Source organism: Bombina bombina, chromosome 6 (assembly GCF_027579735.1).
Source record: "Bombina bombina isolate aBomBom1 chromosome 6, aBomBom1.pri, whole genome shotgun sequence".
Classification (NCBI taxonomy): Eukaryota; Metazoa; Chordata; class Amphibia; order Anura; family Bombinatoridae; genus Bombina; species Bombina bombina.
This window is the reverse complement of record NC_069504.1, coordinates 622668475-622683219: the sequence shown is the minus strand read 5'-3', so window position 1 is coordinate 622683219 and position 14745 is coordinate 622668475.

Here is a 14745-nt window from a genome sequence, read left to right as displayed (position 1 = left end):
AATAGCTATTGTACCTAGTTAAAATAAATACAAACTTGCCTGTAAAATAAAAATAAATCCTAAAATAGCTACAATGTAATTATTAATTATATTGTAGCTATCTAACGCTGGCTTTTTTTCCCCCCGCACCTTTTAAATACCGCTGGTATTGAGAGTTCACAGAATGGCTGCGTTAGGCTCCAAAAAAGGAGCGCAGAGCATAATTTACCGCCACTGTAACTCTCAATAGCAGCGGTGCTTACGGACGCGGCCAGCTTCAAAAACGTGCTTGTGCACGATTCCCCCATAGGAAACAATAGGGCAGTTTGAGCTGAAAAAAAACTTAACACCTGCAAAAAAGCAGCGTTCAGCTCCTAACACAGCCCCATTGTTTCCTATGGGGAAACAGTTTCTAAGTCTGCACCTAACACTCTAACATGTACCCCGAGTCTAAACACCCCTAACCTTACACTTATTAACCCCTAATCTGCCGCCTCTGCTATCGCTGACACCTGCATATTTTTTTAACCCCTAATCTGCCGCTCCGTACACCGCCGCAAACTACATTATCCCTATGTACCCCTAATCTGCTGCCCCTAACACCGCCGACCCCTATATTATATTTATTAACCCCTAATCTGCCGCCCCCAATGTCGCCTCCACCTACCTACAATTATTAACCCCTAATCTGCCGACCGGACCTCGTCGCTACTCTAATAAATGTATTAACCTCTAAAGCTAAGTCTAACCCTAACACTAACACCCCCCTAAGTTAAATATAATTTAAATCTAACAAAATAAATTAACTCTTATTAAATAAATTATTCCTATTTAAAGCTAAATACTAACCTGTAAAATAAACCCTAATATAGCTACAATATAAATTATAATTATATTGTAGCTATTTTAGGATTAATATTTATTTTACAGGAAACTTTGTAATTATTTTAACCAGGTAAAATAGCTAAATAGTTAATAACTATTTAATAGTTACCTAGTTAAAATAATTACAAAATTACCTGTAACATAAATCCTAACCTATGTTACAATTAAACCTAACACTACACTATCAATAAATTAATTACATAAAATACCTACAATTATCTACAATTAAACCTAACACTACACTATCAATAAATTAATTAAATATAATACCTACAAATAAATACAATTAAATAAACTAACTAAAGTACAAAAAATAAAAAAAGAACTAAGTTACAAAAAATAAAAAAATATTTGCAAACATTAGAAAAATATTATAACAATTTTAATCTAATTACACGTACTCTTAGCCACCTAATAAAATAACAAAGCCCCCCAAAATAAAAAAATGCCCTACCCTATTCTAAAATACAAATAGAAAAGCTCTTTTACCTTACCAGACCTTAAAAGGGCCTTTTGCGGGGCATGCCCCAAAGAATTCAGCTCTTTTGCCTGTAAAAAAAACATACAATACCCCCCCCAACATTACAACCCACCACCCACATACCCCTAATCCAATCCAAACCCCCCTTAAATAAACCTAACACTAAGCCCCTGAAGATCTTCCTACCTTATCTTCACCCCGCCGGATATCACCGATCGGTCCAGGCTCCAAAGTCTTCATCCAAGCCCAAGCGGGGGCTGAAGACGTCCATCCTCCGGCTGAAGTCTTGATCCAAGCGGCAGCTGAAGAAGTCCATCATCGGGCAGAAGTCTTCATTCTATCTGGGCAGAAGAGGTGATCCGGACCGGTAGACATCTTCATCCAAGTGGCATCTTCTATCTTCTTCCATCCAACAGCGAGCGGCTCCATCTTCAAGACCTCCGGCGTGGATCCATCCTCTTCTTCCGACGTCCTAACACAGAATGAAGGTTCCTTTAAGGGACGTCCACTTATATACATAAGTGTGCTTATCACCAGCTACCTGTTTCTCACCTTTTGGAGATACCCTTCTTTTTGTTTGCATTTCTAAATAGGCGCCTGGTCACGCCGTTCTCCACTAGGTGTTTATGCAGTGTATTGTTTGGGGATAGTCATTCAAGGATCCATGGATACTCAGCCTAACAGTGTGCACAGACCTGAGAATCACAATAACTTTTTTTCATTACGCAATGCCCTAGAAAGGGACTCTCTAAATCAGGATGTTGATATTGTATTCTCACTGGACAGATCCAAGTATTCATTATCATCCTTATTTGAGGAAATGGAACAGTTTATTTTGAAGGAGAACAGATTAAAATGGGATGTCTGGACTTTACAAAGCTATTTGAAACTTAACATCATACCCAGAGGACTGAGGTTAAACAAATTTCCTACAATCAGTACTGAGGATCAGGCATTTATTACAAATTGGAATAATGCACTCTCTGAATGTTCCTTTAAACTCATGAACTTATTAATTGATTATAAATTGACACAAATACATGATATTTCAGCTAAGATTATTTTGGTTCAGGATGAATTGAACAAAAGGTGTTTACATACTGATTATCCCAAATTTGATCATTTGTTTCAAGATGCAATCACTGAAGCTAAATCACTCCTTTTGGAACATAAACATAATAAGTATATAAGGGATCAATTAGATTACTCTAATAATACAGTTTATGTGTGGAGCAGGAGGGAAAGATAACAGAGAAGGAAGGAAGCTAATCAATACCAGTATCAGTACTCCGAGGGGAGGGGCAGAAACAATAGAGGTAGACGCAGAGGTAGAGGCAGAGGTAGGGGGAGATCTAACAGGAGAATTCAGTTCTCAGATAGTGAGTGTGATTCATTTGGGGACAGCTCAGCTTCTGGTGAGGAAGACAATTTTGAACGTCCTTCACCAATAATAAAAGGCAGCACTATAGCTGATGCAGGTGAGGTCCAACAAACTGTTAGACCCAAGGAGCCCCAAATAACTCCAGTGTCTATTCTAAAGAAATCTAATGTACCAACTAGATATGTCCCACAGGGCATGAATGTACAAGGAACAGAAACACCTAATGCAGGTGAGCAATTAGAAATCAATCAGGTTTTTTCCCTTCCCCCCCGACATCAGACGGGGGGGGGGGAAAGGTATAAAAGGGGCTCCCAAAGGGGGTTACCCATTACGGACCAATCTGAAACAGACTCGCTACAAGTAAAAAACAGTGTGATTAACTTAACATCCCATAGCTTAAGTACAGTTGAATTGAAAGTTTTAAGTTTGGGATTGGGATTTGCACCGACCCACTCATTCAATCTGTTCAATACTCTATTGGATGTTAAAAAATTAGTCAGAAAGTTAACTTTAAAAAAACACTTTGCAGGTAGTGAGGAAACTGAAACTTTGGTGACAGAGAACACTGTTATTGATGCTATGGATTCGAACCAGGATTTAGACACCCTTGACTTTCAAGATCTGTGTGGTCTCTCTATAGTTGAGTCTTTACATACAGAACATGTCTCAGACAGACCAAATAATACCTCTACCCCTAAACTTAGATGTTCATCTAATTTTTACCCCATACACAGTCGGGGTCCACACATAGAGAAGTTCCACAAAAGGGTAGAATCTGATCTTACCAATTTGTTTTTTCGACAGAAAAAAACTCATAACAATCTGACGAAATTGGAAAGGGAAGCTCTCGAGAAATTGAGCTCCAATAAAGAGTTGGTGATCCGTGCCGCTGACAAAGGGGGTACAGTAGTGGTTATGACGAGAGAGAGTTTTGTCAATGAGGCCCTGAGGCAGCTAACCAATCCGCTTGACTATAAAATCCTACAATCAGATCCAACAAAACATTTTGGGAGAAAACTGAGAGATTTGGTGGATGATGGTGTGCATCAGGGCTTCATTGACAAAGGTACAAGTGATTACTTAATTATCTCGCATCCGGTCATTCCGGTATTTAACCACCTACCCAAAGTGCATAAATCTATTGATAATGTAATGGGTAGACCTATTGTCAGCGGCATAGGATCACTCCTTGAACACTTGTCTGAATGGATGGATTTAATTCTACAGCCAATGGTACGAGACCTCTGGAGCTACGTTCGAGATTCCAATCATATCTTGAACGTGGCCTCGGAGATAGAGTGGAGCAATGACTATAATTGGCTCACTATGGATGTGAAGGCTTTATACTCCTCAATTCCCCACGAGAAGGGATTATTAGCCATTTCTTATTTTGTAGAGAAATACTATACTGACAACTCTGACTTTTGCGCTTATCTAGTGCGAGTGACAAAGTTTCTCTTAGAGCACAACTACTTTGAGTTCGAGGGGGTTTTCTACCTCCAGATGTGTGGTACCGCTATGGGGGCTAAATTTGCCCCCTCCTATGCCAACCTCTTCATGGGGTGGTGGGAGCGGGAACACATATTTCGGGGTGGAAATCCCTTCGGCTCAAAGATAGTTGTTTACAAGAGATTTATAGATGATCTCTTGTTCATCTGGCAGGGGGACAATGAGAGTATACATTTGTTCATTCAGTATCTCAATGCCAATGAGCTTGGGATCAGCTTCACTTTTGAATGTGACACTCATAGTATCAACTATCTTGATCTGAGATTGAGTGGCATTCATGGACAAAAAGTCTCGACCACAGTTTACAGAAAGCCTATCTCCGGGAACACCCTCCTGCACGCCTCCAGTTGCCATCCGGGGGGCGTGTTTAAGGGTATAGCAAAGGGACAACTCATTCGTTTGAAGCGAAATTGCTCAGAGGAAATGCAGTTTGAGAATGAGTCTAGGAAACTTTGCAGGAGACTAGAGGAAAGAGGCTACAAAAGTAATGTAGTAGAGTCAGCCAAAAAATTGAAATCGGTCAGTAAAATTAACAGGTCAGATTTGCTTAAAAAGAAAGATAGCAGGAACAAAGTTTTGGACGTGATCATATATTTTTTACAACTGAATACTCCGAACAGTTTCAGGAAATTTGTGATATAATCAGAAAACATTATCCAATTTTAAGAGCTGATGATGGACTAGCAAATATATCTACTAAGGATTGTAAATTTGCTTATAAAAGAAGTAGAACAATTGCCAATTGTGTTGCACCCACGAAGTTGCCTGCATTGGTGCAGCGCAATTCCTCCTGGCTGTCTAGTGTGGGGATGTATAAATGCCATAATGTTTCTTGCGTGGCATGTGAAAAAGTGGTATTAGGGTCTTAATTCAGATCCTCAATTACAGGTCAGATATTTCAGAGACGCTCATGTCTCAATTGTCGATCCACTTTTGTTGTGTATGTGATCAACTGCATCATATGTGACAGGCACTACGTGGGTCTCACCACACGTGAAGTGAGATCCAGAATAAGAGAGCATCTCTCTAGTATTAAACATGGTACTGCCAGCACTCCATTGGTTCAGCATTTTGCCTAGATACACGACAAGAGTGCTAATTCTTTCAGATGGTCTTGTATAGAACAGATTTCACCTCCAAAAAGAGGTGGTGACAGAGAGGTACTGCTAGGAAAAAGGGAGGTCTTCTGGATCTTTAAACTGAAAACTAGATTTCCAGAAGGATTTAATTCAGATTATGACTTAATCAATTTTTGGCAGTGAAATCCCACAATGCATTATTACTCCAGTACTACTATTTTAAATCTGGTATCTATCATACTAAGTTTTCAACTACTTAAATATCCTGTTCCATCATATCTAACATTGCTCACACAATCTATAAGGATTGGATTAGTTTACTAGTACCACAAATGTGTTCTGTCCAGTTAAAGTTGCATTGAATTTAAACAAATTTAGTTTTGTAATATTAAAGGTTAAAATTATGCACAGTCAATGTACAATATTTCTGATAATGAACAACAATGCTTTACTTATGTTATTCAATTGGGTTTATTAACACAGTAATGCTTTATTGTGTGAAAAGGTCATGTGCGCACTTATTATGCATGTAGTTATCATCTAAACATATTCAATACGGTGTTTAACTAATTTCATATGCTAATTTTTGGTTAACCAATAGGAGGCGGCTTAGGTTGTTTTAAGGTGTTCTTACAACATGGTGAGTCAGCTTAGACTACGGCACAATGCCGAAACGCGTCAGCTGTCTATTTTGCTGACCTCCTTGTCTTTCCATGGACTGAGTATTCTATTTTTATTTTATTTTGTAACAATAAAGATTTGCTGTTTTATTCCTCAACCCGGCTGGTGCTCCCAATTTCTTTGCTCTAACTATTTAAGGGGGGTTTGGGTTAGATTAGGGGTATGTGGGTGATGGGTTGTAATGTTGGGGGGGTATTGTATTTTTTTTACAGGCCAAAGAGCTGAATTCTTTGAGGCATGCCCTGCAAAAGGCCCTTTTAAGGGCTGGTAAGGTAAAAAAGAGCTTTTCTATATGTATTTTAGAATAGGGTAGGGCATTTTTTATTTTGTGGGCTTTGTTATTTTATTAGGGGGCTTAGAGTAGGTGTAATTAGCTTAAAATTGTTGTAATATTTTTCTAATGTTTGTAAATATTTTTTTATTTTTTGTAACAGTTCTTTTTTTTATTTTTTCTACTACTAGTTAGTTTATTTAATTGTATTTATTTGTAGGTATTGTATTTAATTAATTTATTGATAGTGTAGTGTTAAGTTTAATTGTAGATAATTGTAGGTATTTTACTTAATTAATTTATTGATAGTGTAGTGTTAGGTTTAATTGTAACTTAGGTTAGGATTTATTTTACAGGTAATTTTGTAATTATTTTAACTAGGTATCTATTAAATAGTTATTAACTATTTAATAGCTATTGTACCTGGTTAAAATAAATACAAAGTTGCCTGTAAAATAAATATTAATCCTAAAATAGCTACAATATAATTATAATTTATATTGTAGCTATATTAGGGTATATTTTACAGTTAAGTATTTAGCTTTAAATAGGAATAATTTATTTAATAAGAGTTAATTTATTTTGTTAGATTTAAATTATATTTAATTTAGGGGGGTGTTAGTGTTAGGGTTAGACTTAGCTTTAGGGGTTAATACATTTATTAGAGTAGCGGTGAGCTCCGGTCGGCAGATTAGGGGTTAATAATTGTAGGTAGGTGGAGGCGACGTTGGGGGCAGCAGATTAGGGGTTAATAAATATAATATAGGGTCGGCAGTGTTAGGGGCAGCAGATTAGGGGTACATAGGGATAACGTAGGTGGCGGCGGTGTACGGTCGGCAGATTAGGGGTTAAAAAATTTTAATAGAGTGGCGGCGATGTGGAGGGACCTCGGTTTAGGGGTACATAGGTAGTTTATGGGTGTTAGTGTACTTTAGAGCACAGTAGTTAAGAGCTTTATGAACCGGCGTTAGCCCAGAAAGCTCTTAACTCCTGGCTTTTGCTGCGGCTGGAGTTTTGTCGTTAGATTTCTAACGCTCACTTCAGCTACGACTCTAAATACCAGCGTTAGAAAGATCCCATTGAAAAGATAGGATACGCAAATGGCGTAGGGGGATCTGCGGTATGGAAAAGTCGCGGCTGCAAAGTGAGCGTTAGACCCTTTCCTGAGTAACTCTAAATACCAGCGGTAGCCCAAAACCAGCGTTAGGAGCCCCTAACGCTGGTTTTGACGGCTAACGCCAAACTCTGAATCTAGCCGTTAGGGTTTATTTTATAGGTAAGTATTTAGTTTTAAATAGGAATAATTTAGTTAATAATAGTAATATTATTTAGATTTATGTAAATAATAGTTAAGTTAGGGGGTATTAGGGTCAGGGTTAGACTTAGGTTTTTTTTTTTTTTTTTTTTTTTATTAGATTATTCTTTGTTGTATTAATTTTTTATTTTTTTATTTTTATTGAGGTTCCTTAAAAGGCATACATGAAGTAAGAAAAAAGAACAAGACACACTGTTACACAGATATCATAAAAATTTCAAGAACATAGCATGTAGGTAGAATGCCTGTTATTCTATATGCCTCCCAGGTGACACAAGAGGCAACTCTTGGACCTCAGATGTAAGCTCATAACCTTGAATAAGAGGCTGTTTCTAGTAAAAGAGACCACTTTTGGATCTCCTAATGAGAGCCTCTTTTTTATAATTTTACTAAAGTCTCCTAGAATCTATAGAGAAGCCTTAGATCTAACAAAAAGGGTCACTCTTTGGGTCTATCTAGATCTTAATAGCTTCAAGAAAGGCACTCAAGTATGTAGGAGCACACTAAAATATAACAGCATAAATGACAATCATCTTGATTTCCTAGAGGGGGAAATGTCTGCATATCTAAAATCTAATATAACAAGGAACAAATAACAATAGGAATTTTGCATCACAGAGCATATAATACTAACAAAGGCATTAGAGTCAGCAATTAACTAATTTATAAATATCAAGGGACTGGGCACATACATCCTAAAAAGGTATCATCAGCCATCTGGCGTCACTAGGTTATGTTTGAAAGTAACCCACTCTCCCTATCCAAAGTTAAATGTGTCTGTGAACCCATGTTCTATATCTAGTTACCCTTCACAAAGCAGCATGCAGGTTACACAGTAGGTAAATTGGGCAAAGTTTAGACTATACAACACAGGGTTCATTTGGAGAAGTGTACAGCTGCAAAGGTCTCTGCACAAGATATTACTCCCAGCTACGGTAGCAAAGTGGCAATGACTGTTCATGAAGCATCTTACCTATGCCATATCTTCTTTTTGAGCAAACCCAGAAGGTGAAGCCCTTTGAAAGTCCACCTCTCCGTACTAGAACTTTTGGCCTGAAGGGGTGAGAATGGGGATTCGTAATCCCAACGTTAGCTTTACTAGTAATTGCTTCACTGGCCTGTGGATACTCAGAGTCTTGCGGCAGGCGTAACAGGCTGGGGGGCTCTGTAGGTTTAGGCTGCAGTGTGACCGTAACGGCACTCTCACCCTTCAGCCACATCATCATACACTGTCGGGAAAAGGAGTCTCGGGGATCTGCCTGCATCTGCAACAGCTCACTCATCCCCTTCGGCTGTTGTCTATTTAGACTTCCGACATCAATCAAGTGTCCGGTCTCCACCACTGCTGAAAGAGCTGGGCGATATTCAACCCCCATAGCTGATGACTTGTCCTGATCCAAATGCGGCGGAAATATCAGATCCACAGCAGACATCCTCACTTCCACCGGCGAGGGCCATGGGGACACCATCAACTTTCTCTCACTCTCTCCGCTATAAGTAGCCGACATCTCTGGTGTTGGATGAACTACAGGTATGTGGGGACTTTTGATGGTCAGTGGATGTGCCCCTTCACAGCACTCACCTTCCTTAGTAGGTTCAGTGGGAGGTGTAGGAAATTCCCCCAGGTCGCCATAGCTCTTCCTGTGCCGCTCACGTTTCTGGTAGATCCCATCGAAGCGGTTTTTACATAACTTTTGCAGATTTTGAAAATGCTCTTCTAGTAATGTCAATATTGTCTCCTCCGCTGTTTTCTCCATATTAGCAGACACTTAGGCCTGGAAGTTCAGTGCGAAGAAAGGTCCTGCAGTGTCTTGCGGGGTTTACACTGAACTGTAACGACAGAGGCAAGTGCCCTGCCGGGGGTTGAGTAATAGGCCGCAACCTTAAAAGTTCTCCGGTAGGCTGAATTCAGCATCAAATCCAAAAATACTGATATCTTTCACAAAAGCCTTCTCTTCTGTATAACAATAGGTGAAAATTATTATATGATGGGGTAATGGAGAGAGGATTGTGTGTGGATTAGCACTAAGATTTGAAGAAGTAGTCAGTCTTGCAACCTATCATGGCCGGAAGTTCCCCTCAGGGTTAGACTTAGGTTTAGGGGTTAATAACTTTATTATAGTGGCTGCGACGTTGGTGGCTGCAGATTAGGGGTTAATAGATTTAATAGGCTATGTGGGCTATGACGGTTTAGAGGTTAATACTTGAATAGGTTAATTTCATTGTGGACTAAGGCGGTTTAGGGGTTAATAATTTAGTTATTACTTGCGGTGTGGGTTTGATGGCGCATATAGGGGTTAATAGTTTAAATAGGCATATTGCATTGTGGGGGTTGTCGGTCTAGGGGTTAATACATTTAATATTAGTAATGAGAGGGGGGATTGCGGATATAGTGGTTTTACGTGTCAGGCTTATTTTTGGGAGGCGTGTTGGACTTTTACGGGAGATTTGTTATTTTCTTTACTTTTCTTAGGCGCCGGCAGTTTCTAAAGTGCCGTAAGTCACTAGCGACTCCAGAAATTTGTATTTACGCTTATTTCTGGACATCGCTAGTTTATTCGACTTACGCCACTTAGGAAATGCCGACGCCATATATGTAATACCCTGATGTGCGAGGTGAAATTACGGGCAGCACAGGTTTCCACGCTTGCACCGAAACCTGAGCCGTATATTTGATTGTGCCCCTCAATGAAAAATAGGTCCGTGACAGTAATGCTGCCTTCTGTCTAGTAAAGCAGCCTTAACCCAGATAGTTGCTTTATAAGTTGATTAACTTATATAAAGATACTGCACATTTGGGAAAACAGTTTATAATCCCATGCATATAGTAATTAAGAGTTGCACTTTATGGCAAACATTGGATATAGCTGATTTTCCAGTACTATTCGATATAAGTAGTGAGAAAGCTTTGTTGCATTCAGACCTACAAGAGTTATTTAAACAGACCCATGAAATTCTTTGTTCCTATCAGAAGTCAGTGCAAGACCTTTTTAACTCAGTAAAGAATATGAGTATAAATTGCAGCTATTTGTTTTCTTACATACATTGCTAAAAATAAAATACATAATATGAAGTTTAAGGATAAAATGTATTATATTGAGAGCTTTCAGTGAACTCAATGAAATAAGCTCTTTATTCAAATGAGACAGGTTCAATTATTTTATATTATAATAGTTATGCTGGGTTATTATCTTAAATAACTAGAGTTTAAATTACTGTTTTTTTTTCCTTTCTAAATTACCTACCACATAAGGTCTAAAACAAAGAAAACTAGCATGTTTCCACTTAATTGTACCATATTCTTACATTTAAAAACAGAAATATCCTCATAGAGAACATTTCTAAATTAGTCACACAGCTTGTAATGGATTTTAATTTTGATCAATTTAGCCAAGATTCTTGCATTACCAGTTTATTTTAGAAACAAGCTTTAACGAATCCTCCATTTGCATAGTGAGATTTTGACCCCTTACTTTTCAACTGATTCCCTTCAACTTATGTGCTAAAGGTTTGTCCCTATTTGATACTTTGGTAGTTTGAAGATTGATCTTAGTTGCAGTGACATTTTATAGGATATTTGTGAAAAATATATATTTATAAAGTTATCTAGTTGTCTAGTGTATTGGAGACACCACCTCCTCAAGTGAAGAGTTCAACAATATATATATATATATATATATATATATATATATATATATATATATATATATATATATATACATACACACACACACACATATATATATATATATATATATATGTGTTCTTCACACAGGGGAATATGTTCTTAGTATTTATAAATATATAATTTATACATTATGAACAGTTCCTTTGTACTGTATTAATAGTAGATATTATTATACAGCCAGTAGGCATTGATGTATTAAGATACAATTCACTTTTAATACATTCTCAAGTGTTCAAATTTCCATTAAAGCTGTGATCATTCACTCTATATATAGGTTGTACAGTAGGGCAAAAAAGTATTTAGTCCACCACCAATTGTGCAAGTTCTCCCACTTAAGAAGATGAGAGAGGCCTGTAATTTTCATCATAGGTATACCTCAACTATGAGAGACAAAATGTTGAAACAAATCCAGACAATCACATTGTCTGATTTGGAAAAAAATTATTTGCAAATTATGGTGGACAATAAGTATTTGGTCAATATCAAAAGTTCATCTAAATACTTTGTTATATATCCTTTGTTGGCAATGACAGAGGTTTAAACGTTTTCTGTAAGTCTTCACAATCACAAGGTTGTCACACACTGTTGGTGGTATGTTGGACAATTCCTGCATGCAGATCTCCTCTAGAGCAGTGATGTTTTGGGGCTGTCGCTGGGCAACACAGACTTTCAACTCCCTCCAAAGGTTTTCTATGGGGTTGAGATCTGGAGACTGGCTAGGCCATTCCAGGACCTTGAAATGCTTCTTACGAAGCAACTCCTTCGTTGCCCGGGCGGTGTGTTTGGGATCATTGTCATGCTGAAAGACCCAGCCAAGTTTCATCTTCAATGCTCTTGCTGATGGAAGGAGGTTTTCACTCAAAATCTCACGATACATGGCCCCATTCATTCTTTCATGTATACGGATCAGTTGTCCTGTTCCCTTTGCAGAGAAACAGCCCCAAAGCATGATGTTGCCACCCCCATGCTTCACAGTAGGTATGGTGTTCTTTGGTTGCAACTCAGCATTCTCTCTCCTCCAAACACGATGACTTGTGTTTCTCCCACAGTTGATTTCTTCACACCACTCTGCTTGCCTATTGCAGATTCAGTCTTCCCAGTCTGATGCAGGTCTACAATTTTGTTTCTGGTATCCTTTGACAGCTCTTTGGTCTTCACCATAGTGGAGTTTGGAGTGTGACTGTTTGAGGTTGTGGACAGGTGTCTTTTATACTGATAACAAGTTCAAACAGGTGGATTAATACAGCTAATGAGTGGAGGACAGAGGAGCATCTTAAAGAAGAAGATACAGGTCTGTGAGAGCCAGAAATATTGCTTGTTTGTAGGTGACCAAATACTTATTTTCCACCATAATATGCAAATAAATTATTTCCAAATCAGACAATGTGATTGTGTGGATTCGTTTACACATTTTGTCTCTCATAGTTGAGGTATACCTATGATGAAAATTACAGGCCTCTCTCATCTTCTTAAGTGGGAGAACTTGCACAATTGGTGGCTGACTAAATACTTTTTTGCCCCACTGTAACTATGTTAGCATATTCTGATTTCTGCATACTGCGTTTTATATATTTGAAATACATTAGTATCAACACTATAAGGTTGGTTTGCACAGTTATTTGCAGTGCTATTAACACGTTATTTATAATTATATATATATAAAGTATATTGTATATTGGAGGATTTTTGATCACTGAATTTCCAATCTGCCCCATACTATATACCGTGCCAAAGGTGCATAAAAACCTATCACATCCACCAGGGAGACCAATTGTCTCGGCTCGGGGTTCCATCACATCACCATTATCTCAATTGGTTGATTTCTTTTTACAACCATTGATCAAGAATATGAGATCGTATGTCAGGGACTCCATGGATCTTATTGGCAAACTTAAAGGCTTCAGGATGGAAGAGGAGTGGATCCTGGTAACAGCAGATGTTAATAGCCTCTATACGGTTATACCCCAACAAGAAGGCATCAACATGGTAGCAAAAACTCTGAGCAGATATCCGTATGTGGGACCACCAGCACATTTCCTATTACAGATTCTGGAGCTAAGCCTAAGGTTTAATTATTTCAAATTTGAAAATTCGTATTATTGCCAAATAAAGGGAACCGCCATGGGTTCAAATGTTGCCCCTTCATTTGCTAATCTTTATATGGAAAACTATGAGGAAGAGATCATGAAGGTGTTCCAGAAAAAAGAAGTCATTGTGTACCAGCGTTATATAGATGACTTGTTCATTGTTTGGGGGGGGGCACAAAGGAATCCCTACAAGAGTGGTTCAACCATTTAAACGGGTTGAACCACCCCATCCAGTTTAAGATGAGCTGCAGTGAAGAGAAGGTGGAGTTCCTGGATCTATGTATCTTTCAAGATGGCATGTCTGTAGGAATGACATTATACCAGAAGCCTACAGATAGGAATTCAGTATTACATGCGCATAGTTGCCATCCTACATCACTACTAAAGGCTATACCACGGGGCCAGATGACAAGAGTAAACAGAAATAATAGTAACTCTGAGGTAATGAAAATACAGCTACAAGAAATGGCAAAGAGATTTTTGGCTAGGGGCTACAAATGGGATTATCTCCTGGAATGCATGAAGGAACAGGAAGATCCCAAGGAGGGACACATAAGGGATGATACTCAAAGGATGACATTTGTAACCAGATACTGCCCAGATGTAAAGAACATAGGACAGTGTCTAAGGACCCACTGGTATATCATCAAGGATGATACAGGTCTTCCATTTGGCGAATGGGGAAGTCCAAGAGTGGGATTCAAGAGAAACCGCAATCTGAGGGACCAACTGGTGATAACAGATCCCAAACACTGTTATGATAGAAAAACCTGGCTATCCTCGAATAAGAAGGGATGCTATCGTTGCAGTGGCTGCACTACCTGTCATGCGATGATTCCAGGGGCTACCTTTCGTCATCCTTACACGAATGTAACCTTTAAGATACAACATTATTTGACCTGTACCACTGCCCATGCGGTTTATTCTATGTAGGGAAAACAGTGGATGACATCCGCACCCGCATGGCAAACCATCGGTCGGCCATCAGAACAGCCATCAAAAACCACGGGAGTGAACAACCGGTGGCACACCATTTTGCAACTAGTGGACACAACGTACAGGATCTAAGATTCAAGCTCATAGACCATGTCCCCATTCCCTCCAGGGGTGGGGACCGGGACAATAAATTACTGCAAGTAGAATCCAAGTGGATCTTCCGCCTTAATACCATACGCCCAATGGGACTGAATGTGAACTTAGATTGGCATTGTTTCCTATGAACAATTGGAGACCCCTATGGAATTCAAGTGGATGTTTATGAAGAAGACAGATTAGAAGACAGATTGTATGACTTTATCTTTTGAGCTCCACCTATGAGAGTTGATGATCCATTCATCTCCACATTTAACCTCTCTATTTTGTCATTTTGTCTTTTTGTCTTGTTGTCTT